This window comes from Bombus flavifrons, chromosome 3, assembly GCF_040668555.2.
Source record: "Bombus flavifrons isolate JBK064 chromosome 3, iyBomFlav1_principal, whole genome shotgun sequence".
In the NCBI taxonomy this organism is placed as follows: Eukaryota; Metazoa; Arthropoda; class Insecta; order Hymenoptera; family Apidae; genus Bombus; species Bombus flavifrons.
The window spans coordinates 11,874,181-11,901,435 of record NC_138444.1 but is presented as its reverse complement, the minus strand read 5'-3'; the positions used below and the strand labels follow the sequence as shown (position 1 = coordinate 11,901,435).

Genomic DNA, 27,255 nt, shown 5'->3' with positions numbered 1-27,255 from the left:
GTCGCCTATAACTCTATCTCTCTCACACTCACGCTCTCCCTTACAATTAGCTGTCGGAAGTATAGGAAGGATTACTCACCCAAGCACATTGTTTTCATTGTCCCGTGATCTCGGAATCTATAGGATCGAAAACAAAAACGAGGAAAGGACGTTTAAGTTTATGGGCATCTATAACTTCTCTTTGAAAATGTGATTAGTTACATCTTGTACTAAAAGATTCTTTGTTTAATTTGATGCGATCGATATCTTTATTAGGTATATTTCAACGAATTGAAGCTATTAAAATTTCAATAATTCGGAGTGACTTTGAGATGATCTATAGGATATCCTTAAATATCACCGATACTTTTGATTTTTAACGGCACGTTGAATTTGTGAATTTGCTGTACATATTGACGAAATTGGTGTGCATAATCTTTTAACCCTTCGCAGTCCAAGCACCATTTGACGTTTTATCTCAATCAGTTCATACTCGATTATCTATTTTGAAAATCTATTCATAATTTAAATGAATTTTTATATTTTCATATATTCATTCATTCGGTATCGTCTCTATTAGATTCATTTGGAACATAAAGAATACATTTGTTGTATTAAAGTTGAGAAGAATCGAACGGAATAGAATAAAATGGAATAAAACAGAATGACGTAGAATGTAATGGAATGTATTTAGACATATGTAGAACCACGAAGGGTTGAGGCGTGTTTTCATCAAACACCAAGTCTTTTGCAAAAGTGTTGTCGGCCATCGAATGCGTAGCTATTTAAACAGCTGCCCCGCGGAATCTCGCATTTGACCTATAATTAAATGCGCTATTTTTCGCCGCACGCCGATTTCACTCTTCGTGTGTTCTCGAGAGTTTCTTCGAAAATTGCGCACTCGGAAGGTCACAGATGGAACCGAGGAGTGATCGAATTTTTCCTCGAAATTTTTCTCTTCTCGTGAAATACGCGTTTACTAGACTCGGTCCAGTTTCATCAAAAAACTCTACTTCCGGGAATAAACGAACGTTCCTCGTAAATTGGAAATGGCGGAGGGACTTGACGAAATTGGGCCTGATGTTTGCTGGCCGGGCAGTACTCTTAGAATTTACAACACTGTGAAAATACCGCGCTTCGGTGTCTGTGTATATTCAGTGATTCATTTTATTAATTTGTCTTATATATGTTCTATAAAACATTCACAAATGTCATTAACATTGTTCATTAACACATATTATTAACATAATATTAATCTGAACATAACTAACATTAGCAATATTTTTTAAATATTTTTTAAATCTTCGATATCAAAAACACATTTTTCATTCGAAAATCAAATAAAAAGATAGTTTTAATGTAAGATTGGTTAACAATGTATCAAACTTAAAAATCGCTTCTCTATGCAAGATGGAAAATGTAACTTATCATGTTCTTCGTCTATAAAAATTATATAATGCAATGAATATTTTGTTTAAAAAATATAAAATATATCGAACAGAAATTTAAGAGGTTAGATTATTCTTTAGCTCTCCTGGAGACAGACAAACATGTACAGAGACCGCTTCTGTTGCGAGCCCTTGGATTTGTAGTAACTTTCTTATCGTTTCCAAGGATTCATCTCTAGATAGAGGAATTCGATGGAGATGGAGGAAAACGGATCGTATTGTACGCGCGTGCGAGACCGCAGAACCCTCGCGCTCTTTCTAATCAAATATTTCGCATCGTTAAGATACGCTTAACGAGCGAGGGGGACGATTTATTTTCGTCCGGCTTGGCAGTGTCTATCATAACATGATTAACTATTCGCCAGCGTCAATTCGCTCTAACCGCTAGCTGACTAACTCTTTGATTCTTAATGAACCGAACAAAACAGTAATAACCCTGTCAACTTTAATACTGCAATTCCGTGCAGGCTGTAGTATTGTTTATTTTATCCCCAATGACTTACTGAGAAAGTATTACGTTATTATCACATAGCTGAAAGTATTTGAACGCTTACAGACATTTTTTATATATATGATATATATTATTATATTTGATATATATACTATATGTGTTATACAATAGACTTAGAAATTATATTAGTACTGTAGCAAAATATGACTATTATGATTATACGTATTGGTAAAGTTTGAAAGTCTAAAATATATAGAAGTTACACAGGGCCGCAATTACCATAAGGCGCATTAGCCTCAAGTAGGGAACCTCACCCTTCATCGCGTTACATTTTGAAACTTAACTTTAAACCTTAATTAGGCCGCATAATAATGTTGTGCTCAGTACTTCCAAAAGTACGAATACAACCTCGAAGTTAGAAAATATTTAGTGTCAGTATATAGAAATCAGCAAATGAATTACACAGTCAATTATTGATTATATTAATAAGCTACAATATTTGCTGGATCCATCTTTAATGCTTATTATACGTTGAAGATGGCTGTTCGTTCTATATACATACGAATTTTTAATTGAACCTGTTCCAGTACCTAAGTATCTTGTTATTGCTGTATATATTTTCAGACTGATTTCAGATTTTACCAATATAACAATGTTAATCGAGTCTCATTACAGTACTAATGAAATTTCAAAATATTTTATTAAAAACACAATACGTACAAAAAAGTTTTTTTTATTGTAAATGTTGAATGAGTTGTTGCAGTACTATCTAAAATGCTAGTCAAATATGCCCAATATACTAGCTAAACGTGCACGTTTGTAAATGTTATGAACTGAATTTTCACAATTCCATAGTAGTTATCGATCAGTTGAAAGCATTGATGTACGAATTAGAAATATTTCATTGCAACTGTGCGATCCAATATGTAAACTTATAAATATACTGCAGATGTTTATACAAATTCATATTTTTGAGGATATAATTAAAAAAGTACAGATTCGATAGAAAGTCGTTTTATCCATCAAGTATTATGGAAACTACTATATTTTCAATATTTTATATATTTTTTCATATTATGTACGTTCTATGCCATTCTGCACTTTCCAGTTTCATGTGAACGCAAAAAATTCCGCAGTCAATTTCTAAGGTAGAAGTTTCCCATTAGTAGTTTGGGTTAGGTTCGATGGCGGTTCGAAAAGTAACGTTCCAAGATGGTTGAACGCATCAAAGCAAAGCAATCGGTGTCATAGAGTGGTATACTGCAGTCTTTATTTTCAGTGACACCGGTGTCTATTTTTAACTGGCTTTGGCCACCTTCGAAAGCGCCTCCTCATCGAACATTGAATTCGATGTATCGATACTCTAACCTCTTACTATAGACCGTGCAATGTTATTAACTTGTATTTTTCACTCAAATAAAAGAATGTTTACGACTTCCATTCCATAACAAAACGCAAACGAACATATACTGGCTTACGAAAATATTTGAACACTGATAGAAATCTTGTGTTAATAGATTATGTGCGTTACACAAAACCTTATGAAATTTCATTTGCATGATAATTAAGCAGGATTATCATGATATAGAAGTTAGAAGATATTATTACGAGCATACATTTCACGAAGATCACCTATAGTATTTGAACAATCTATTACTCATTACACATTAATCAGCCGTAGTATCTTTAGCGAGACCAATTTTAGAACTAATTCTATGTTTGTGACTATTATTCATGTTGTATATTAATTCCTTATTAAATAAATACATATATGTTTGCAATAAATATATTGTAGCTTCTATATACGTTTTCGAATTGATTTGAAATTTGATCAATATAAATAACCATGACAAGCCCTGTCTTGTTAAAGTGCTAATGAAATTTCAAAAAGTTTCGTATAACTAATATAATATACTCATCAAAATTTTCTATAGTAAGTATATACAAATGTTTTCGTGAACCACCATAAGCATCTATTTTTGTATTGACCCATCGGATAGCCTTAGGTAACCCTATATTTAATAAATACACATGATAAATACATGTAATAATTACACATGATTTATACTCATCAAAGTATGTCCTCTGTGATTGCATCTATGCGTCACCTACGTGTATATTCAATTTAGAGGAAATCAGTGGAACAGACTTAGTAAATCTTGCGTGTACGTCAAAGAAATGAATTCATTCTTTCATTAGCGTGCGGTTGCGCTGGCAAACGTAACTATAAGGTGGTATAGACATAGCACAGAGTCTCGCGCGGCTCTCTCGTATCCTTTTCCCGTGATTACAATGCAGGGACGTACGATCGGCGGTACTGATAACAGTGTTTACAGAATCTGGCCTGGCGTTATCTTCGCCAGCTTCCGCAACGTCCGTGCTTCTTTCATAAACTCACGCGGAATTTGTTAACCTTCCATTTACGTTGCTTGACACAGATTAGCGAGATTTTCCTTGGCTAACCTCTATTTTAACCTTTACGACGAGTAACGACATCCGCACCATTACCACGTACGCGTAGATTTTTTGAAGTTACTCGATGGTTATTTGTCGTGTTTCTGTGAATATCCTATATACGGTGGTGGTCAAAAGAAAGTTACAAACTGGAAAGTTTAACTCTGTGAATGTTAATAGCTTTTGCATTAAATAATTTCTACTGTTTTCGCGATAATAATATATTTGGGGTATAGTTGCGTTTATTCATCGCTGTTGTCAAATATAATGCCATTTTGCAAAATTATGGTGCCTTTTCGTACCATTTATCTCTTAAACATGTACAAAACAACTTGTAGCTTTTATGTTCATTTCTAAATCTGTTTTAAACTTTATCGATACAATCGATAGTCGATGGTGGATAGTCGAGTCTAGTTACAGTAGTAGTTTCAAAACGCACGATATACATATTCGTAAAAGGTTTTTACAAATCCTCAAATTCTTTCGTGACCCATTGTGCGTAAGTCAAAACTATTATCCTTGCACAAAGATGATGTTATAATAAAGAATTTCAGAATTGCTTGAATAATTCGTTGATCGAATAAATGCCTAAAGTTTTTACGCATGGCATAAAATTTGATCGCGATATGATTTATGAAGTTTAATTACCCTTTAGCGTTTTACTTTTAAGGTTATATACCGGCAGTTGAAGGGAGGTTTGAAATTTGAACAGTCCAGATATGATCAAAGGTAATCTCGTGAAGGAAAAATTCGATTCGACGCATGCACTGGTCGTTGCTACAAAATTGAAACGCGAATAAGCGCTCGCAAAACAACCAATATACGCTCTGATAACTCCACGTTTTCCGATAGGTTAGGTCAGGGACCAGAGTAGAGACTAGAGACAACCTTTCGAATCTCGATATGTATCTATCTATACGATCTTTTTTCTGTTTTCATTTAGTGTTCATTGCCACGGGATGAGGATACTTTTGTTTTCTTCGACAGATATTTTGTTTATAAAATATCAAAATACTGTACACGCTTCCTGAAACGTGCTTTTATAGACAACAAATTTTATCGATTATTTTATGATTTATTACATTCACATTTAATTATTCGATAACATTTTAAACATTAAACATAAAATATTCTTGCACCGGGGTTATCTTACACTTTCAGCAATACTTTACATTTTGTATATCACAAGCTACAACCAGTATTACTAAATATCTTTGGGTAACATGAACGAATTTAGTAAGAAGAAGCAGATGATGTTTTAAAAGCAATCTTTACTATCTGACGTAAAGTCTGAAAAATGATAAAAGATCAGTTTATAACCTAAAATTTGTAACTTGTCAATTCTCAGTAATATTGCTAGTTGGTAAATTACTGTGCAATGATCATATCGCTAATTGGATTCATTATCTCTTATCATGATGGTTACATAACCTCTACATTGACGATTAATACTGTTGCTCTGTAGCGCGATTAATATTCGTTTTTATTCGATTGAAAACTCAATATCGCAACTTGTCTGAATTCACTATTATTGTTGTTAAATTATTGCGCAGGGGGGGGCTGTGATATTTTAAAAAAGGAGCGTAAAATAGCAAAGTATTTTGTAAGATATTCGTCGATCGTTATAACACGATATAAACATGACGCTGAGTCTCTAATGAAAACGGTCGAACGCAAGTGGAAAGCCGTCCTCCGTGTCGCCTCTCCGGCTTTTCTTCTCTTTTTTCCCCTCGCTCGTTTCCCCACCCACCCTCACTCGACATTCTCCCTCATTCTCCTTCTGGCTCCATCGACTTTTCTAGGGATCTCACGGATAATGTATAGCTTTCATTCCTAAACCATACAACCCATGTTCCCGCCGACTCGTAAGTTCTAATAAACAATAACTTTGGTTTGCAGTAGTTGCGTGGAACATTTGCATTTTTCTTCCTCCCCGTCATTTCTTTCTTTCCTTCTGAATTTGTAAATGAAACCGAGGAGATATTATGCGAGTTTAAAATTACGACAAAACATGCAAAAGTTGTTTGAAAATACAATGACGTGCGAAAGTATTGGAACACTTATAGTGGAACATTTCCATGAACATATGGTGTATGTTGTATGAAATATTTTGAAATCTTAGTAGTACTGTAATAAATAGACTGCGAATATCTATAGAGAAATATACAGAAGTTTATTTTTTATAATGTTACATAAAGAGAGTAGCAACTAAAGAGAAATTTGTTTTTATATATTTTTGCATATTATACTCGTTCTGTGCTTTTTTTGCATTTTTAAATTTTCCCTATATACATAAAAATCTGCAGTCTAGTAATTAGACTCGATTATTGTGATTAAAATTTTGCATCAATTCGGCAAATATACTTACATATATAGAAGTTAAAAAGATAATTATTGCAAACATACGCTTATACTAAAAAATTAGTATACAGCGTGAACAGTGATCTTAAACATACAACTACCGCTAAAGATAGTGACACAATGTAGTGGTTTATTAATGTAATGAATAATTCACTGTTTAAATATTTTGATTATTTCTGTGAAGTGTATGCTTGCAATAAATATCTTATAACTTCTATATACATTTTTAGATTCGTTTCGAATTTTACCAAGACAATCATGATCGAATCTCCTTACAATAATAAACTTCTAAGACGTTTTATATAACATACGTAATATATTGATAAAAAATATACAATTTTTTAAATACTTTACCGAGCTGCTGTACAAAAAATGGTTTTATGAGAAGAAGATGCTACGAAAAGAGAAACGGTTGTAAGAATATCAACAAAATTTCACTCGATAACCGTCGATAAATCAGGGAATCGATTAAGAGTACAAATTAAAATGGTCGATTTTACAAAGCGGAGAGGTTAGGATCCAGTTTCGTCCAGCGCAGACGGAAAGAAGTGAAAGTTAATTTTTAACCGGCCGTTACAAAAGCATAATTGCACAGTTAGCCAATCGGGCGATCATTGTTTTGAACGGAATGATAGATGCCATCAAACTATCATTAAAGTTGCGGTTACGTAATTGACTCGCGTCGAGCGTCGGAGTGGTTTGCATCTTTCTTGCGGATAAGCCCGTATGTGTATTAATGCGTAACGCTACCACTGCTCCCTCGTTATTAATACATGTCGAAGAACGTGTGCCAGCGATCATGATTTATTGTCAGTCAACCACTACCATTTATGTGTACTCTGTCAAGATTAACTTCTTCGTTGGAAACGCATTCATCACTTACACAGATCGTAATTAATATCAGGCTTTAGTTGATCATCCAAAAGAATTGTATTTCCATCCAGTATATGTATTTTCTTTTTCAATATGCAGTAGCTCCCGAAAGTATTATACGAACTATTTTGAAATTACGTTGTTATCATTATCATATTTATCATCATTATATTATTGAAGTTTAAAATAAATCTAGAGATACCCAAATGTATCTAAACATTTTAAGGTCAATTATCCGTATTACCTATATAGCGAAAGCTCTCGATATTTAGTGGAACCATTTTTAAGACTCATTATGTATTTAAGATAGGTGTACATAATACACATATACTAATTTTTTACGAAGTGTCTTCTAATTTCCATATACATTTTCAACTCGGTTTCAAACTTTATCAATATAATAATAATAATAATCAAGTCGCACTACAACGTTAATGAAATTTTAAAATGTTTTAAATAACGCATACGATACATTCGTAAAATTTTCCTATGTTAGATGTTTCAACACCTTCATGAGTCACTCTATATCGATAAAAGTGAAAGGTGTTACAAATTCTACGTTTGATCCGAATCTCTAAAAATATTTAATAAATTCATTCTCAACGTATCTCAAGTACTTTTAAGTTTCGTCAGTCATGAAGGCACGCGAATGTTTCAGTCGAACGCGACTTTAAAAAAATGAAGAAAAAGAAAAAAGAAAAAGAAAAGAATCAGGCGTTTTTGATAGCGTGATTCAGGTAATACGAGCGCAATAGCATATCGAGCATGAGACCATCCATGCTGATCGATCTTCCGGCATGGCGCGACTAACTGTGAAAAGCTGGTGGCGCCGACAGCGCCGCCGTCGTCGTCCTCGTTCTGTCTTCATCGGTTTTCGGTGTAGTTGGTGTCGTTTCGTTCGTGTAAACACAGTGTGCGGTGTGTAGTCGTATCGTATCCCTCCTTCTCGCGACCTCCTCCGATAACGAACGTGTTTTACGCACCACACCAAAATAATCCGATTACCGGGCCAAGCTGGCCTTTAAAAGGCGCCTTCAAAACGGGAAAAGGGCGGGAAAAAGGGAGGTCTTTAACCTCTTTGACTCGCTTTGCCTGTTTTACCTCCGATTCCCCGTCAAGTTTTAATGAACTCGTCCTAGCCAGCTTCGCCTAATCAGATTCCTCAATTTGAAAAATCGCCAAATTGAACTAAATTCCCATGACGTTCTAGTGTATTAATTTATTATTACTTATTTTTTTAAATTCATCTCCTCTCCCGATTCGTCAATCTGTGAAATCAGAAGCGCGAACTGGATTCCCTTAATCCAATAACCGATTACTTATTTCTTAAATCACAAATTTCTACAATTATAGAAATTATCAAATAAAAATATAATTTAATTTTCGTGGAGATTTTGATAGACATTGCATTAGAAGCTAGATCTCTAAATAAAGAGATTGTATCCGAGAAAAAGATATTTTATTTTGCGTAAATAATGATATTTCAATGTAATAGTGTATTATTTTTACTTTTTTATTTTTCTTTCAAAATTCATCTTTTGTCCGGTATTGAAAGAATTTCAACAGATTCCGATGCATTCCGGGAATTCTCCACCACCGTAGAATTTCTTGGTCTACCTGAACACCGTTTCCGGTTTGTTCACACGATAAGAGTCAGGAATTTGTGTTTTAATCGATGGCCCCCGCGGAATTCACAACGACGCGGTCGAGTTAATAAAACGTTTCAATTATTTATCGACCCTGCTCGCTGAAATTAACGAGTCGCTATTCGATATCGGATATTCGAAATAATTGCCATTGTGTCCTCTAAAAAGCCTCTGGATTTATAGTGTCTTCCGCTGCACGAATTTTCAGTTAATTTACATAACGCTAGGTAAATGTCGAACTGGTAAGGTAAGGATCACTTTTAACGCGATCTGTAGCGAGATCGAAGCTTCTCCTCTGGAATGTGACGTTCCTTCTTTTTTTTCTCTTTTTAATACATTCATTGTTCAGTGAGCTTAGCGATGAACGAGATCTTCAATTTCCAATTTCTTTACGTTACCATATTTCTCCAGAAAGTTCACGATTTTAAATGTACTTTTATGTCTACTAATACTTTCTAATATTGCAAATAGAAAACTACAGAGGGAAAGACACGATAAATCACGTTTCCCGTCGTCTGCAGCAAAACAATTTAGAAACTCAGTACTTACGTATCCTTTTATTTCATTTTTAGGCTAACCATATATATATTTCTCCACTCTGTCATGACTTTAAAAATACTGCTCTTGCCAGAATATTAATATGGCTGGAAGACATTGCGTGTCTCAATATTTTGATATCTTTGTCTTCTTCAAAACTTCGTCGATGATAGCTTTTAATTTAACATCCTTTTAATTTCCTCTTTTATCTATTTTATGTCGAAACAACTGTAAGGTGATATTGAAATAAAAAAGATCAACAGAATTATACTTGTTTTTGTTTTTAATTAAATTATAAATACAAATATTGTAATTATGTTTTATTAAAAAAAAAACGCTTATTAATACTTAAGTTATTGATGTCTAAGTTAATTAAGAAATTTAGAGATGATGAAATATTGTTTTATCTTCTTTAAGATTCTTATAGAGAATTATAAGCAACGGTTAATGAAATGGACGGTGATTTGACGTTGGTCGGACATCATTTTTAAATGAAGCGCGCGCCTGAACGATCAGGAGAATAGAGGAAGTGGCAAGTGGCAGGTGCGCGCGAAAAAACGACCACGACCGATATCTTCGGAACGCCTGTTTATCGATTTGCCAGACGACCGTGTACAATACCTCTTACTACACAACCTGTGTTTCGCACTGTGATCAGATTTCGAAAGATCGTGACTTGTTTACTCGGACGCTACTTAAAAATAAGCATTGACTAACTGTCATTTTCTGTCTCCTTTTAATTACATCTTTCACGCATCTGTTTAATGTTATTAAATTAAAGTGTTGAATTTTCAATCGAATATAAACAAATTTTAACCACGCCAAAGACGAATATTATTTAGTGGTCGCTGTAGAGATTATGTGACACTTGTGACAGGAGATTATAAAAACTGTAAGATTCATATTAGGGATATCTGAGCTCTTCTACAAGATTTAGGTTATAGATTTCTTCCTTACGATTTTGCGATTTTTTATCAAATAGGAATCAGATGATTTATTATTTTTAAAATCTTATTTTTTTTTATTATCAAATTTGTTAATGCTATGCAAGGACTGCCCGGAAAATTGACGATGAAATTTAGGAAAAGTTTAAAAGTATTATATTTTCGTAGGAAGGTTCTCCTTTCTTCTCGAACACTTTCTATTAGCCAATGCCAGATTTTATTCCTTAATCGCTACACTTCTACGTTCGACTGCAAGCAGTATTTGTTAGCACATTGAACATACGGCACATAAAATCGAAGAGGGGTTCCTGGTGGCAGAAATCGATTTTTCTATAACATGTATTCATTTATCCACGCGTCATACGTAAGAAAATAGGAAATCCCGATGACGCGTAAGTTCATGTCTACCGCATTGAAGGTGTTAAGCAGTTTTTTTTGTAAAAGTACATAACAAAATATGATATAATGAAACGATTTCTCGGAAAAGCTACAAGTCCTTGTAACTTGTGACTTGTAAAATTTCCCCAATCATATTAACTCGATTGTCCAAGGCGGCCAAGGATTGTCCAAGTTGATAAATGATGTAATATTAATACTTGAAAAATATATTAAGGGAAAAAAAACAAAGAAGAAGATGGCGAGAGAGGATTTAGTGATCAATTAGCAATAAAACAGATTGCAGGCCTTGGAGAGTTTACAGTTCTCGAAAGTCCCAGGCCCTCTATCAGTAAAAGAGGTTAGTAGCCGTGGTAGAAAATAGGGGTTGGCACATAGAGAGCAATGGAGCCGAGGTTCCATTGAGAACCGTCAAAGCAGCCCCTACAATCACTGGTGGAGGCAGGTCGAGGGTGCACCTCGGTTAACCCCGTATATACGCTATTCGAAATAATAATTTCCCACGTGTTATTAATCCATTGTACGCTTCGCTCGCCAGCAAACAAAATCTTCGATACCTCGTGTTGATTTAATTTCAACTGTTTACGTCCATTGCCGTTCAACGCGATAAAATTGCGGTCTTCTTTCCTTCTTTACCACTGAAGTGCGGTTACTTATTATATCGTTTATCTTATGTAAGGCATTTACATAAAAATATATGTTTTTTTGCGAATGCATTATGTGTGTCGTAGAAAACATTTTGAAATTCCATTACTAAGTCGCTGTGTAACGAACTATATAGAAAATTGTCACTCATAAAAATCAATGATTCGTCGTCGGTCTCTGAAAGTTTAATAACGCAAGGGAAATGCAAAAAGGACGGGAGAAATAGAGAAATGGTAGCAGGAAGGAACTAAACACGCTTTCCAATATTTACGAATAACCGCACCCGATTAACTGGAAAGCCGAAAGCGAACGAGTGTTTGAACCACTGCCTGGAGGGGGCGAATTGACCCCCGAACCGCTATACACGCTTAATGTAACGGAGGCCAGTGAATTACAAAGTGGCCCAGCAATCATAGTCAAGAATAAAATGTAATTGCTAACCTTTCGTTTAACGTATTATATTAAATAAACCGCGTCTAAATTAACCATGTACCTTTTTATTTCTACACATTTATGTCAAAGAAATATATATATATATATATATGTCGGAGATGAAAGGACATCGAGGCTTCCCTTTTGGAATGTTATGAAAAACCCCAATACCCTAGCCAGACCTTTACTATAACTACACTTAAGTAATAAAACTAAGAAATAGTTTTAATGTTCTAATCTGATTTTATGACGATGGGCTTTGGGCTCGAAGTGACATAGCGGGTCACTGAACGTAGCCACGGACACGGGAGGGACGTGTACCTGACAGAGGTATGGAATAATTATATAGCTCTCCTTAAAAACAAAGAGAGGTGGAGAGAGACATATATAATGGTAGTTCCACTTGGACTGCAAGTCAGTTCATTCGGATAAGTTTCACTTGCACGTGGAGTCATACGTGTATCACATCGCATTCGTCATCCCGTTGACCGTGGATTCGTTATCGAACCTGAATTCGTTGTCATCGACATCTCGACCATCCGATCGCCGCTATTACTTGTAGCCTCTTGTAGTGACCATATTTGTACCAATAAATATCAGCTATAACCGCGATAGAAAATTTGAGTGAAGGTTCATCGAACGCCCAAAATTCCAACCTTAACTCGACATATATATGTATATATATCTTATCATCCTAAGCGTCTAAAATAGATTAATAATATGAGTTATGCAGTCTAGAATTAATCAAGTAAAATTCAACTGATATTATCTAAACTTATATTTAGTCACCAAGTGACATAATATTCAGAAAATTAACAATAGTGGACCTATCATATTTTCCCCCATGTTTTTAAACACATTTCACAAAGTCAGTAAACAGAGACAGAAAAATCATGAAGATTTGGTGCACGGTAATCTGATTAGATAGAAGTGGTGGCTGAAAGGAAGGATCGATAAGCTGGCGAGATAATCGGCGAAAGAATCACAGCGACTTAACCTATAACGTTTAGTGGCTCGGTAAAAGATGCGAACTCCTCGTTGGGAGCTCGAGAAGCCTTCTACTAAATCTTAGTTCAATAAACACTCTATAGAGCGTGTTACTGGAATTACCCGGCGTTAGTCGGCTCGCAGATTAGTCGAGAGCTTAACGATCCCCCTGAGGTCCGATGGAAATCGACCGTACGACTTGTTATTCAGGGAATAAGATGATCGCGCGTCATTAATTAATTTCCAGAAGCCAAAGCATTTAACTCTTACTATTTTTTGCGTTAATCTTCTCTCTGTTATCGTCTGAAAACTTCGATTAATATAGAAGCAAGGACTACATCGTAAAACAAAAAAAGTAAAGTTCATAGCGTTTTTATTGTGGATGTTTATCAAATCACGAAACGTTCGAATAAATACCGCGTATAATGTGGTCTCGCCATCGTACATACATCGTGATCTAGTCTAAACAAAACTTATTTGAAAACTTATTCGTTATAGATGACGCAAAGTCTAATTCTAGTTCAGTCTTTCTTAACCGTTTCTACGAATTTTTCGAATGACCTAATGCAACATGTTAATCGAATAAAGTCGAGTGCCAAATCGATAGAGGTTAACCAAAGACACAGGGCCAAATAAAGGGTAAATTCGGGCGTGTCAATCGGATAAAAATGATGGGTGCCGGTGTAAGTGGTTAGTTTCTGTGCAGAATGCGCATAGAGAATTTTGAAACATCATAAAAATCGATCGGGCCACCTCCTCCTCGGTTAAACCGGCTGTTCACAGATTGCCGGTCCACACTGACACGCCGAGAACGCAGCAACTGCGTTGCCCGTGTGCTCGTACTCTGGCGGCAGTGAAGAAAAAAACAGACGAATAAAGGCCGAACAAAGAAGGAGGAAGAGAATCTATAAGCGAAGAGAGGATATGAGCCCGAGTGGGAGCGAGAAAGGTGACGAGAGAGATGGCAGAGTCAGTGTGGCGGAGGGACAAACTGAATCGATGAATAAGCTAGAACGAACGAGACAGAGAAACAGAAGGAGAGGAATGTCTGACGATGGAGCGAGCGAGAGAACGGAGTAAATATAATATAACCGGGGGAAGGAAAGAGAAGGAAACAAAGTGAACGAGAGGAGTGTGTAAGCTCATCACTCAGCGGAAGAAAAAGGAGTGAGTTGCCGATCGAGCGAGCGAAATGAAAAGGGTGGAAAAGGGATGCATTACCCGAAGAGAAAGCGAGACGGCGAATCAAGTGAAAGAAAAAGAGTGGACGCGTGCGATGAAAAGGAGCAGAGGAGAGTAACAGAAAATGAGACTTAATGAGAGGAACAAAAGTGTGCGCGTTAAAGAGGAACAAAATCATATGAGTTAACGAGTGAGACAAAAGGACACTTCTAGAAAAAGTAACGCGAGCAAGAGAGAAAAAGAGGGGAAAAAGGAACCACGTGACAATCGTACAAGGAAGAACGGTAAACGAACCAGAACAAAAAACTTTCTTTCTCTGTTTTTCCCTTTAGAAGAGAGGGCCAGAGAAAAGAGGAGTGAGAAAAGCGATGGTGAAGTTCGAGGAACGAAGTAGAGTAACATTCAACCACACGTATTCGTCTTTCCCTTCTCCGTTCCTCGCACGCTCTCCCCTCTCCGTTCTCGCGACGAACCTCCACCTCTACGAAGCGAGAGAATCTACTGTATTCGCGCTCTACGTCCGCCCGTGTATTCGAGCTTCGCGTATTCGTTGCAAACGGCACACCGTTAACGGTACATCGCGTTCGTTACAATTATTACAAACATTCGACTCGACTACGGTTCGCCTCCAGCGTAATGGCTAACCCTGATGGCACGATACCGTGACGAGTTTCAAATTCCTATCTTACGTGTCATCTATGTACTTTGATTCTTTGTTAGATTTCGATTTTCATACTTTAAAATAGCAGAGGTTAACTATAACATTGACGGTATGATCGTTAACGATCTTCGCTGGTGGATAACGTAGCTTCAGCCGCGTCTTCCTTTTCATTTTTAAAGGAAGAAAGATCTAATTGTTTATTCATTGGGCTAACAATACCGAGGAAAAAACGATTGTCGCGGTTCCTCGACATTCCTCTGATTTTTGCAAATTATTTGCCTCGAAGTGTCATCGATATTCCGTATTTCCGACGCATCTTTCGAGCGGGAACGATATTCACTGGAGAAGGTGGCTTGCAGGAGAGCTGGTCGATCGGCAGGAATTAAAATATCGAGCGTCTCGAATAGAGGAGCGCGTTCGGGCATCGAGCGAGACGAGAGCAGAGAGACAGAGACGGATAAACCAACAACAAGGATAGAAGAGTCGAGTAGTCCTGGCTTACTCTGTCCTTCTCACTCTTTAGACTACGTCGAATCCTCTCTTCGTCCCTCGCTTTCCTTCTCTACTCACCGGCCACCGAAAGAAAGATAGAACTCCTTTTTGTCCTGGAACTGAATAATCCTTGTCCAAACGATTTTAGTCGATGTCTTCAGGTAATATTATCGAATGCCAATCGACAGATGATCCTTTCCTATAACCTTCGTCGCTTCTGATTTGACAGATGTTACTCCAGATTAGTAGTTACTATTATAAAATTTGGGCTCATTTCATATGTCTAAAATTACTGGAATTAGTTACCTAAAGATATTAAAAATTACTCTAACACTGAAATATGCATTAAAAATTTGATTTAAATATTATCTTGTACCACGGATTACGAGCAAAAGAATAACGCGAAAGCAACCTGCAATCCTTCGTTGGGAAGCCCGGATCTCTTCGGAACAATTTTGCACGTCCGGTACCAGTTGGAGGTCGTACTAGAGATATTCTCGTCCTCCATGTTGAACCAAGACTCTTTATTCATGAATTTTATCAGCTGACCTAATTCATCTGATATATTAAATTTTCAAAATCCTATGAAATACATAAGGGAGCGAAATCACGAAACAAAAAATAGGATAAAGGCGAGAAGAAACGAAACAAAAAAAAGGCAGAGGTAAATACAGTTTCATATAATACGTACAACATAAACATTTTCAGATTAGTTTCAAATTTTATCAGTATATTCATAACAGTCGTGTTTCTTTATACACAGTTATAATGAAATTTTAAAACGTTCATATAGTACACACGATATACATATAAAAGTTTTCTATTGTAAATGGTCAAAATACTTTGGCGAGCTACTATATATGTGTGGAAAAACGCGAGTTAGGATTCGTTCGTAGTGAAACGTTGCCGCGCTGGTGGGAGCGTTGTACTCTGGCTGTCTTGTAATTGAACAGACACGAGCCACCGAACTTCCTGAGTCCGTTTCAGCCTGAGGGAGAGAAGGATCCCTATTTCTGGTCTCAGTTTCAGGCCCGATTCTACAAGCTCGCCACACCGGCCCAGGATTAGATGCTTGTTTGTCCTCGCTGTGCATCCTCGGGTTTTGGCTAACCATTTCCTTAGGTATCCCTATTTTTATTCAATGTCACGCCTGTCATTTTCGACTACTGAGCCCCTACACAACGGATCTACGCTTCGTGTCTACGTAGAAATTTCCGTTGAATTTTGAAACTTTGAAATTTGCTCGCTTCAAGAAATTTCTTCAAGATCTGATTTTTATTTCTAAGACGTTATTCTACTTATAGGAATACTTTTAAGAAAATATTGATGTTTGGAGACAGAGTGGACTAAATATAGAATCGAGGAATTTTTCTGACGAAAGTCAAATGTAATAAACGTTCATATGTGTGACATCGGTTGCTTTCAAGGTTAGGGACTGCTCGTACTAATTTATTCAGAGATATTCATGTGATGATGCTTAGCTTTCGTGACCAGTTGAACGGGCTAATTGCAATATTTCTTCTCGCTGTACAAAATGTTTTATCGCTATAATATATAAGTATTTAAATGCTTTGTTAAATTTTATAAATCTTGAAAAGAAATATAATAACAGTCGCTCATATCAGGGGATTCATAAATTGTTATTGATAAGAAATCGAAAAGTTGGGAAATCGTCTATTCAAAATGTCGAAAAGTCTCTCCTATTGGATCGATTCTAAAGCGTGAGAAGGAGAGAGATAGAGATAGTGGACTGAAAGTAAGTACAAGCTTTGACTGTGTCTCCGTGGGATCGTGGCGGGATTACCGAAGGGTTAAAGGGGTTAAGCAGCCAAGACCTTTCGAATTCGAGGGGCCCGATAGTACCCAGCCATGGATAGATCTCTCCCTTTCTTTGCAACTGAACTCCGAAGACTTGGTGGGAAACGCTGAGATTTAATATCTGGAGGAGGACGTGGCCAGTAGCAGAGAAAGGAAGTTTATCGTAGAAAACGTCTCGAAAGTAGCTGAACACGCCATTCGTCTTGTAACTGAGCGCATCCTGTCGTGTATATATCAAACTATTTCAGATTCCTTGTCTTTCGCACTCAATAATCTTCATTCTCAAATCCAAATCTATATTTTATTGAATATTTAAAGAAACTGAAGATTATATAATTAATTATAATAATGGGATATTTTTAAGTTTTTTAAATTGATAATTTTAGACATTTTAAATTGATACTGTAGGTTAACCCATAACTGATATTGCTGGTTCTATGAAATCCTAGGTATTTTTACTTTTGCGGTATTTCGCGATTGCTAGCGAACATTTTTGTCTACGTGATAAAATGGCCACCATTCAGTTAAAAGTGGCCCACGTTTGAAATTTCAAATGGCTGTGTTCGTTTGAGGAATTTCCAAAGTAAGATAAAACACGTGATAATCTTGTAACAACAAAATACGGTTTTTGCCTCTGTTTCGGGATTCGAAAGAGATACACAGCTGGAATCAGGAATTTCCTTGAAGTTTGATTTTCATGTTTGGCCTCACCGACCTGGCTGCTAACCGACAAAAATTGCAGCGTACTCACGAAGGACGGTCGAGGAAGTGGAGAAGGTATATAGTAATGGCAGAGCAACGCTAACGGTGAAAAGAGAGAACGAACGAACGAGCATACACGATAGAAGAGGATGGCATGCGTTCACGGATAGGAAGAGGGGGACAGGGGCCAAGGAGGAAGGGAGGAAACCGCGCGAAGGGGAAAACGACTCAACTCGGAACTCGTGTCGTAGCGGTACTCGTTTTCTCCTCGGCACCGCGTATCTCGTTGCCACGAAATTGAATAACCGCGATATACCGTGGCCAGCGCACAAAGTTACACTTGTTCAAGCTCGAATTTCTCGACCTCGAATTCAACGTGATTGCAAAGGAACGTCTTGTTTTTGAAAAACCGAGAGCAGATCTAAAGAGTCCCTTCAGCTTCATCTATGCCTAAAGTAGCGATTTCACTTTGTGAGAATTTAATGAATGTTTTTGTCTTATTAATATTTTATATACGTACGTCTTAAAATTGTTTTCTTTCTTTTTATATTATAGTTCGTGTTCGTTAATAAAATTTCGACAATTTTGGAAAGCGTATTGATTAATGTTGTCAATTAGATCCTAGATATTGTTTTTCTTCTTTTTCCAAATGAAGAATCTTTGGGAAGCGACAAATAAACAATTTAAGAATACACAAATATTTAACGCAGTTCATTTTCAGTCCCGATTCGCATCACGTTACGATCATACACCTTCTCCCACACCCTCGCCTGTCATTACTTGTACAGTACACGAAACTCAAGGGAAAAGGCTTTCCCCACTCGACCGGCTGGCTGGTTAGGTGCTTGGTCACGTGTTGCGCGATGCGAGTGCGCACCAGTCAGAACGTCGTTGACCGTTCAATGTAGCGGGTTGAATCTATCATACCGATATATATTGCTTCTGCTTTGATATTGTCATTATTTACAACGTGATCTACTATATTCTACAATGTAATAAGACATCATAGAATTATACAGAAGAATTGCACAATAGATTATAACTGCGCAGTACTATAAACGCATTATCAAGGTTAGATTCGATCCATTGTATCGATCGTTCGTCAGTGTTCTGATTTATAGACGCTTACGTCAGTATGACATATAATCTGGTGCTCGAACACAACGAGTAACGATAATGCATAATCTTATATCATCCATGTATGACTTCTATGATATTATTGATATTAGAATGCGTGTGATCTATCTAAATACATATTTAATATTTCTATCTATAAGAATATAAATATATTCATGAGGGGCTAGATTTAGCAGGTGAAGGCACGGTTAACGACTGTAGTCGCGCTTCGTGCATTCTGGTTCTACGGTCTTAGCATCGCCGGAGCCGAGACTCCATGTTCTATAGGCGCCAACAAATTACAAGGGACGACTTGGTCGAGTGTGTACCAGGCGCGCAGGTTTACGAAGAGCTGTAGAGCTGTTATAAGTATCTTTTCACGAAAACCAAATATGTGCATACAAACCATCCAGTTAGACTTACGATATCTATTTCGATCAATGTAACGTAACAAATACAATAACAAATAACCTTATTATATAGTTTATTTAAAAAACAATTATTCCACAAACAAAACACAATTGATGTATAAAAAGAAAGTTTCAGTCTAGGATTTTCAAGACTAGGAATAAAGTGAAAATGGATGAACGAAAGAAAAGCGGGCAAAGTCGATATCGCAAAGTATGTCGGACCGAAGCAAACGAATACCGCTAGGTACAAACAAGTACGGACTCGGTGCGTCTAGTTTGCGCCGTACTGCGCATCGTTCCACCTCCTTGCTCCCCCTCCCTTAACCTCCACCTCCTATCCCCTTCGACAGCTACCTCTCTACCCCGATCGACCCTTGCTCGTCCTACACAGGATAACTTTCATTCGAACAGGCTAAAACGTTACGGCATAACTTGAGACAAAGGGCGTACTGAAACTTGGTCCCGTAACCGTTTCATTCGAAATAGAGTTCCTTAATAATGCATCCTCGAGGAGGTGGTGGTTACACCGGTTCGGTACAGGTATCCTTTGCGAGTTTAGAATAATTCACATCGCTAAAGGAACCCTTACTTGTACCATTGTTAGTATCCTTGACCTGACTAATACTTAACGGCAATTATTATTAGGGGAAATTCCTAATCTCTTTGTTTTTTAAAAAATATCATATTTGGAATTTTCGGTAATCTGACAAGTTAGATGATTCGTGATAAAGCTTAGAATGATTTACAGTCGCCGTGTGTGTTTTGCATCACGGAACTATAAAATTCGGTCTCAGATTTTAAGCCAAATATCGATTAGCGGCTGCGGAGTTTCGTGATTCGATGTGTCCCGTTCGCTGTCCCGTAATTGTTTCCATACAGCGGCGTGTATCGCATATTGTGCATAATCGCGTGCAATTTACATAGGAGTGGGCGGGCGCGCGCGACCAGAAGCAGAAAACCGTAACCCCGAACCGGTGAATTACGAGGTCGCCTATGAAGCGTCTTTCCTTCGTCGTCAGTTCGTTACGTAATTAACGATCGATAAGCTCCTTAGTTGCATATCGGCTATTTCTGCACGCGCCTACTTTTCACCTAACCTCTCCTCTACGCAACATCTTCGAATCAAACGTGATTTTACAAAATGGCGGTTCCGCAGTACGTATTACATATCTTTCGTTAATTTGTCTCCATCTACTAATTTCTCAATAAATGTTTCACGAGAGAGCACTCGGGGCAAATGGAGGACCGAAAGTAACTTGAAACTATCAATTTTTCAGTGGAAGTAAGAGGCGGCTTATTTTCTCGATGAAAAAAAAAGTGAAAAGAGAAGAAAAAACGGTCCTACAGGAGTCAACCTTTTCCTCGCTGCTTTCACGCAACGGCCCCTTTAAGACCTAGCAAGAAAACACACGGGGCATCTCCGCTCGCCGCAAAAGTGCTCTTAACCCTCTCGTGCTTTGCCCTCCCCCCTCTCCCCTTCGCCATCGTTCCTCCCTCCTCCGCTGTTCTGTAGGCTCCGGTGCCGGTTGGTGGCGGTCGCCAAGTTCCTGCTGGATACTCTCATTAGATTACATCAAAACGGAGGAAAGCGGAAAGATCTGTGTTCCATTATATTCGAACGCGTGCGCACGTATATAACTAAAAAGCAGAACGCGGATCTCCGTTCGGTTAAGATTGTTTTTTTCTTATACGGTGAAAAGAAGAGATGAAAAGACACCAGGGTTGGACTAATATCTATCTTAATCGTAGGATTAAGTGCTGCCGGATCGCTTTCGTTTTCGTCTAACCGGCCGTCACAGATGTTGCTGACGCCTTCGTTCCGGATCAATTGCAAATCGATCGAGATTTAAAACGTTATTCTACCAATCCTATTGTGTTAAGTAAAATGTTGTTTGAACGAAGTGATACATACTACAAGTAAGGTTGATGGCGTTCAAGAAAGTCGGAACGGTTGAACGAGTCTGAAAACAGGTCATCGAATTAGAACCGAGGAACGAATGAATATGCATAGACCGAATTAACAACGTAATCGCAGAAACGGAAACAAGGATCCGCGTGAAAAGCCGGTGTAAAGAAACATGTTAAGCTTCGGCCAGGCGACATTACCAAACAAAGGGTTAAGGGACAAGTTTAACGTTTTGATACGCGAGTGGTGTTTTTTTTTCCTCTGTATTCGCGTGTAGCGCTACCGTGGTATACGGGCGTATGTATGAGCGCGTGCGCGTGCGCGCGCACTACAATATTTCACGTGGACGTTCGCACAAAAGCGCACGGCGCATTATCATATCGCATTACGGTACTTACACGCGCGTACATCTACTAAATTCCACGTATGCCATCGGGTATAATGTACCCTTCCTATCTACCATTAAATCAAACGCAAACCACCTAGCCGGTCGGACAGTTCATTTGGTTTCGCCAGTCGAGGCAGCGCGCGCGCGCGCGCGCCGCCACCGTATTCACTACGGAAATCGTAGCTTTCGTTCCGCGACCTCCGACGAAAACAATGGTAATCATTTTTCGACCGTGGATAATCACGGGCAATCCCTCGTGAACTTGGCAACGACGTTGCAATTAAATATAGATCGGTATTGTTATACAGGAGAACCATTCCGTGCTAATTACGACAGGTATGGATACGGTGTGAAAACAAATTGATTAGGAGATATATATCTATATCAAGAATCATAAATCGGACGCGAGTCACTTAACATTCACCCGATTTGTTTAATCCTACCAGTAGCAGCAGTCCCTGTCCCACGAGTCCACACCTGTTCCGTGTCGATCAAAACCTAGACCTATTCGATCCCGTGAGAAAAAGGTAGCGATTATACGAACGCGTATGTGTGGATTGCTTTTTCGGTGGTGAAGTTTGTACGAGAGCTCATCGTCGGGGAAAAATCGCAGTATATGTATCTCGTATACCGAAGGACGTGTACGGGTTTAAGCAGGAGATATAGAGGGGACCAGTGACGGAGGGGAAACGAGGAATCGTAGAGGACTACGGGGTAGATGGACCGGTAGACGAGAGGACGGAGGGGTGAGGATGAGAGCGATGGTGCTCGGTGGGGAGAAAAGGGACTCGGAACTCGTGTCGTAGCGGTACGACGTTCGGTCGGGTATCTCCGCATCGTGGGCCACACGCTCGGCCGGTGTCGGCTCGCATACGCGCTCAGTCGTGCTCCGGCCTCGCTTGCGTACAAATGTCAGGCGGGAGCCATTTGATAGGATAACAGCATACGTACACAGTGTTTTCTTCTTCTGTCGTCGTACATACGTGTGCCCGCGAGAGTGCTTACATATACACAGACCTGTGGCAAATATAATACACGTTCGTATATATACGTATATCTAATACGCTCATTTCTCTTTCCCACTTTGTTCTTTGATCATCTCTATCTCGTCTTTTCGCGTAAAAGTCACACGTACTTAGAAGGGACTTAAGGTGTCGCGTGCGAGTACACCGGGAGTAACAATACGACAGTGCTGTATCGAAACGTTATCTTGTGACTGATATTGATATATTATATCTATACATATACTGATAGTGCAGCGACAGCAGTGACGAAGGGACGTCGAGTCTAACGTGCTCCGATTAACTTCGTTCCGTTAGTCAGCCGAGTGTGTGGTAAAGCTGAGAGTGCCTGCGAGAGCAGGAAGGAAGAACAAAGAAGCGACGTCCTCTGCCAGTCGGTGGAAGCAGAGCGGGGCTTGCGAAGACTGTCCCCTTCTGAAGTCTCTCTTCTCTCTGGATCTTCACCCCTTTCTCTGTGGATCTTCATCTCATCGGGTGTTCTCCTTCTCTGGGCTCTGTCTCTGTCTCTTCGCTTTCTTCATTTCTTCGCCATCGACATCGTGTGCACACAGCAACGAGAAGTTGGTTTCGTCTTGAGGTAAAGTGATTTTGTATGACGTCGCGAAAGCGATGTCAAGTTGAGCAACCTCCATCCAACGTACGTCACCTATTTGTTCCCGTACTCTTATGACTCTCTACCCCCTCCATCTTCTACTCACTCCGCTACTCACTCCACCCCTCACCTCTTGCAACCCGGACTCTGTTGATTTCTTTTCCCCCCGCGTCGCGTTAAGTACCGCGCGTGATGATCTTGCGACGAACAAGTACCGATATTATGCGCTTATGCGTATGACACAGCATCTGTTATCAATGGATAACGTAATTCGGGGGAAAACCTCTTAGTACCCTGGGTTTTTTATGTGGGCGTTACTCTCAACGACAGATGAACTGACTTCCTTTTCTTCGAGTAGCTCGTCCAGATAATCGCTCGAAAACACGGGGCTGTACTTTTTGTTCGCGCTGTTGCGGTATTGTCCGAATGAAACGACGAGAACGATGCGAACTTAAGACTAGGACTGCGCAACGAGAATCTATTTTTTCCTCATCGTATATCAAAGCGGAATATATGTGTACAATTGATTTCCTTATGGAGATGAAGTATTTTGTTGATTCAACACCTTACGAGCTTTATGTTTTACGAGGGTTCAACATTTTATTTAAAGTACATATATTTTTTGAAGATTTAAGTAGATTATACAGAGAGCGTCTAGTTTTTTGCAGGTAAGAACGAGACGCTATTCGTTACTGTTTAATCTGCCTTCTATCTAGTGTTGTAGCAACGGTTCGATATATCGTTACGGCGTATCTAAATAGTCCACAGCCTTCGATTTATCACGTTCAGCGGCTGCTTAGGGAATGCCATTAAGTGGATTGCTTAGTCGCTATCGATTTTGTATACTTTAGAGTCGTAACGTGTGATGTTAGCCAATCTGTATATCTCACTCCATTTTTCGATATACGCTCGTTTCCAACTATAATTAAAAACGGTTACTAATTTGATTCAAAATTAACGATCATAAAAAGGCAAGCTATTATCTCGAATCCTTAATAACATTTAATAATAGGTACAACTTAAAATAAACAATTACGCACGAACTAAAAAAAAAACTAAGAAAACGAGCGAAAAATATAAATATGGCAGAGTAGAAAGGGCGACAGAGAATTTCTCAACGCAAACTCATTCAACGTGAGCTGGGCTAGGTCAAGGGATGAATAGCGATGCGATAATATTTTCCCAAGCGTTTTTAGAGGTCGATGAATCGGGAGAGTTTCGTCCCCTGCAATTGTAACTGTACATAGTTGTAACTAGTCTCCACACGAAATCTTTTCGTGTATCGGCCACAGTACCATATAGACAATTAAATCGGGAATCGCTAATAGAATTTCATAGACCAAAGTCGTTTCGATACGATTTTCGTCGCGCTGCTGCGGTTTTCTCGCGCTCCTCCCTCCCTCAATCCCCATTGCTCTCCTAAACGATGTAACATATGCGCGCAGATTTACGAACAGAGCACGTATCGAGTTATTATCACGGCAACCGCATTAACCCCCGACTACTCGACCGGTAACAAGGGCCACCGATACCACCGCCTGTCCGAATCTATTTCGGATAAAGCCATAAAATTACTACTTTAAGTACACTTACTAATAAATTTATATGTCTGAAGATTACAAAGGAAAATAAGTATAACTTAGTTGACCTTTTTAAAATTTTCATATCATTTAATGGTTAAGAAAGTGTATTTTAATACAACGTAATAAAATGAGGAACAACCTACTTGGTTCAAAGCCTTTTAGTATAGAAATAATTAACAGAGCCATAAAGTTCTATGGAAAATTGATGCCTAACCAAATATCTAAGATATGATAACTGGACTGTTTTAAAATTGGTGAATCGGCAAATGGCGAATTGTAGGTTATAGAATTCTTTTATAATTTTACACGTTTAATAAAGTACTTGATATTTAATTGATTTTTGTTAGTATATTGAAATTATTAGAAAGTGAAACTGCCTTCTTATTGGTGCAGTCCATTCAATTGGTGAATTAATGAATTTAGTAATGAATTTTATAGATTTACCGTAATATGTGGATAAAATGTCATTGTCCGATAATTGTTGCGCGATTCGCTCACCAGAGCGCGACCATTCGCGTATCGAAGCCTTTAAGGTCCCTTTATACCGCGTGCGCCGCATTCTTCTTACTGGTTCGCGCCTTGTCTCCACTTACATTCAAGGACGATTCAGACGTAACTGCTCTCTCTCGCGCGCGCGCACCGTATATATTCTTTACACGGTTTTAACTTTGAAATGACAGAAAGGAAAAGTCCGTGAACAGAGAAATATAGAATGACATTCTTATAACGTAAGATGGGGACTTCTCATATAATGTAGAATTGATAATTGTTTGGCAATGTTTCTTGAAATCATATATGTTGTATTTGATATCTCGAATAAGAAATCTTTGTAGTTGACGAATGCGAAGAGAGATATATTATACAAATATTATTCAAATATATTTGTAAGAAATATTGACACGCCATTGTATTTATCCAATAGCATTTACATACTAATTAATTGATTCGAGTATACTAAATTTCGTATCATTTAGCAATACTTTCATACAACTACAAGAATTTCTGACTAGAATGAATGCCAAATATTATGAATACTAAAACCTCAATGTAGAAACTATTAAAAAGCGCTTCATTGGAAAATAAAGATAAGTGGTAAATGCTTTTTGTAGCTGCATTAAGTAGACAGAAAAAGTTTACGTAAAGAGTAGACGTTCGTTTTAACTGCGTAACAGACGGATTAAAGTTACGTTAGTGGCCTCCTTCTGCCGCGGCTAATCTGCATTATTCTACGTGTTATGTATCATCTGGTCGAACGTGCGTGTTCTCTTGACTTAAAATTCAACAACGGCATCGACGTAACTATCTACGACTTTGTCGAGACGGTCCCTCGCGACATCCCACACTCGGTCAACAATAGATAGAGCCTCACATACATAACCTACCGTTTAGATAATGTATCGGTCATCGAGCGTTCGGTATATAGTCCAACTATCGTAATCGCAATTCCACCAAGATTTAATACCGCATATTATACCTTCTCCAACCAAAATCGAATTATCGAGTTGTTGGAAAAGTTCTTAGCATTTTTATTATAAATTTCTTTCAAATAATAAAATATTCGAACGAATACTATTTTTATTTAGATATTACAAACAATTAAGAAGAAACACACGAAAATTCGTTCATAAAACAGGTTTCTGTTTTTTTTTCAATAAAACAATGTCGAGCCTTCTATCCCAAGCAATTTTAAACCGTAAGTGGAATATGCATTCAACTTCATGCATCTTATTCACCGAATATGGTATAACCTTCTTATTATTCATCGTGGTCTTTGCAAATTTTATTCGAAAGACGTAGACAAGAAATGAAATATTGCAAAAGCCTGTAGGAGCTATTCGAATGACATTCGTTATCAGAAAAGTGCAATTTTTCGAGAAAAACTATCTTCGTGAAATTACACATGGCGAAAAGTGTAATTCTAGTTACGAATTATATCTTAGATCAAAGCATACTGAAAATATTTTCAATGTTAAGAACGTCGACGTGATGCTTTCACCATTTTGAATTTTCTCAGTTAGTAGAGGGCGCGCAGGTTGCGATCACAAGTTAATCATCGATCCAAGGAATCGCTGCTCACTTAACGGCGATTTATATGTTTGACTAGCGGATGAAACTCGAATCACGGATAATAAAGGGCGACTAAACAGAGAAAAAAATCGGCGCGGAAATTCGGTGCACGCGTCGAATATCGGGTGAAACGTATCAGAGGCAGACGTTAACTCCGTTTTAA

At 38.0% G+C, this 27,255-nt stretch overlaps 1 protein-coding gene across 4 annotated transcripts in view; it reads left to right on the top strand.

The window, feature by feature from the left end:
- LOC138178560 (uncharacterized) overlaps positions 1–27,255 on the top strand; it is a 93,416-nt gene that overhangs the window by 40,982 nt on the left and 25,179 nt on the right. The window contains exon 1 of one of the 4 annotated variants that reach the window (XM_069110538.1): positions 22,601–23,427. The exons of 2 other annotated variants lie outside the window; for them this stretch is intronic. The gene's annotated coding sequence lies outside the window, so the exon portion shown is untranslated. Of the gene's footprint in view, positions 1–22,600; positions 23,428–27,255 lie in introns of those variants that run through there. One more of the 4 variants, XM_069110539.1, reaches the window with a different exon arrangement.